Source organism: Tenrec ecaudatus, chromosome 13 (genome assembly GCF_050624435.1).
Source record: "Tenrec ecaudatus isolate mTenEca1 chromosome 13, mTenEca1.hap1, whole genome shotgun sequence".
Taxonomy (NCBI): Eukaryota; Metazoa; Chordata; class Mammalia; order Afrosoricida; family Tenrecidae; genus Tenrec; species Tenrec ecaudatus.
In genome coordinates this window covers 11825177-11827821 of record NC_134542.1, presented here as the reverse complement: position 1 = coordinate 11827821, position 2645 = coordinate 11825177, and the positions used below count along the sequence as shown (strand labels likewise).

General features: G+C 39.5%; 1 pseudogene; it reads left to right on the top strand.

The window, feature by feature from the left end:
* The first annotated feature begins 986 nt into the window (after positions 1-986).
* LOC142424212 (protein SET pseudogene) lies at positions 987-1964 on the top strand (annotated as a pseudogene).
* The last annotated feature ends 681 nt before the right edge of the window (positions 1965-2645 follow it).

Below are 2645 nucleotides of genomic sequence, written 5' to 3'. Positions count from 1 at the left end.
AAAGAAAGGCACAGGGGGAGTGATGGAAATGGGCAGGAAAATAACAATTGCTGAGCATGTGTGATGTTACCAGGTACTGAGCTAAAGACTGTGCAAGAATCATATCACTGAATATTCATGCAAAGGGAGAATTGGCCTCGAAAACGCTGGCAAAGTGCATCCTGTTGGGGAAGTTTGAGAGCTGATCGCAAGCACATAGAATCTTGTAAAGGATGGTCTAAATCAAGCAGTATCCAAAAGGAGGGACAGGAAAGGGGAAGAATGTATTTTCATGCGCTATTGACCCAAGATATATTTTCTCATTATCATGTCTATCATGTGGACATTTTGAGTATGAATATTATCAATACATACCCCAACACACTACCATTGGTAGCTCTTACAAAGGAATTATTTTTTGCATATTCTTAATCATCTTAATACCTTGACAAATTTGCTAAACAGAGATGATAAGCCAATTCTAGCTGTTCTACTTTTATTCTCCCCCAGAAAAAATATATAAACCAATATGTACTTTACTAACCACTTTTGGGGTATTTGTTAAATTTTGATTTCAGGTTTTGTTTTTGCCTCCATATCAATTACCCACTTGAGATTATGCCAATGTGAGTTTTCTTTTCTGGCACCTAGTTCCACCAACGCCAATTTACTCGGGTCATATTTTATAGATTTTATACATTGTGACTATAGAAGGCCTACATTTTCCTTTTACTTATCGTTTACCCTTTTAGCTATAGCTGATTTTATTTTTCAATAATTCATATAAGAGCAATGTTCATTGTGATTTCTAGGCATAAATACAGATTTTGCAAGTTTGCATTATTTCTAATTTGAAAGTTGTGAGCAAAGAATTTTAGATATGAAGCCCTATTGAGGAGCCAAAATCCTTTACTGTGTTCTTAAAAACAACAACAAACTGGGTTTCCCCTGGAGGCCAGCGGCTCTTTCGCGCGTCCCTCGGGCTCCGCTGGCCGAGAGCAAGCAGCATGGCCCCTAAACGCCAGCCTTCGAGCCTGCCGCAAATGAAGAAACCTAAGGTGCAGGAGACCCCGCCCCCCCCCCCCCCCGAAGGAAGAAAAAGAACAGCAGGAAGCAATTGAACATATTGCTGAGGTACAAAATGAAATAGACAGACTTAATGAACAAGCCAGTGAGGAGATTTTGAAAGTAGAACAGAAATATAACAAACTCCGCCAACCATTCTTTCAGAAGAGGTCAGAATTGATCGCCAAAATCCCCAATTTTTGGGTAACAACATTTGTCAACCATCTGCAAGTGTCTGCATTGCTTGGGGAAGAGGATGAAGAGGCTCTGCGTTATTTGACCGGAGTTGAAGTGACAGAATTTGAAGATATTAAATCAGGTTACAGAATAGATTTTTATTTTGATGAAAATCCTTACTTTGAAAATAAAGTTCTCTCCAAAGAATTTCATCTGAAGGAGAGTGGTGATCCATCTTCAAAATCAACTGAAATCAAATGGAAATCTGGAAAGGACTTGACGAAACGTTCCAGTCAAACACAGAACAAAGCTAGCAGGAAGAGGCAGCATGACGGACCTGAGAGTGTCTTTACCTGGCTTACCGACCAGTCTGATGCAGGCACCGATGAATTAGGAGAAGTCATCAAAGATGATATCTGGCCAAATCCATTACAGTACTATTTGGTTCCTGATATGGATGATGAGGAAGGTGAAGGAGAAGAAGATGATGACGACGATGAAGAAGAAGAAGGTTTAGAAGACATTGATGAAGAAGGGGATGAAGACGAAGGGGAAGAAGATGAAGATGATGACGAGGGAGAGGAAGGAGAGGAGGATGAAGGAGAGGATGACTAACAACACTGATGGATTCCAACCTTTTTAATTTTCTTCAGTCCCTGGGAGCAAGTTGCAGTCTTTTTTGTTTTTGTTTTGTTTTGTTTTCTTCCTCTTGTGCTCAGTCACCCTGTCCTTGAGGTCTCTTTTCTCTACACCATGGTTCTCAACTTATTTGGGGGTGGAGGGAATAATGCCTTGTGCAGAATACAGTGGAAAAGAATCTCAAAAAACAAACAAAAAACAAACTAATTTTTGTGGATTCAGTGAAAGTTTCCAGATCATATCAGTTGTCCATTCAACAATTCATACTCATTCTGTTTCATGTCATTAATTGCAAACCAGCCAAGGTAACACCACTATTTCATTTCCATCCTGTTTTCACCATTTCCATTCCTCCTTTTCTTCTAGCCTCTGTGCCTTCTGAAATGTATCGCAGGGCAAATACGCCATTTTTATCTGTGTGGTTGATTGTTCGAAGGAACGCAAACCAACCAAATGTCATCATTCACTTTATAGTCCTGTCTATGGTATGGTAAAAACTGAACCACAACAATGAGTTCAGTTCTAGGTTTGAAAAGTGACTACAGGCCATAATTTTGGGAGTTTCACAAATCTGCCCAGTAAGCCTGGTCTCTCTTATACTTTAAAGTTGTGGTCTACATTTGAGACTGGATTAATGGTTCCTTGGGGATATGGCAAGAGAGTTAATAACGAGCACAAGAAAGAAGAAAATATTCTAAAACTGATTGTGGTCATGAGTGTACAACTCTTCTTGATGTGTTTGAACAATTGAAATTACTGAATTGCATGATGTGAGGTATATGCCG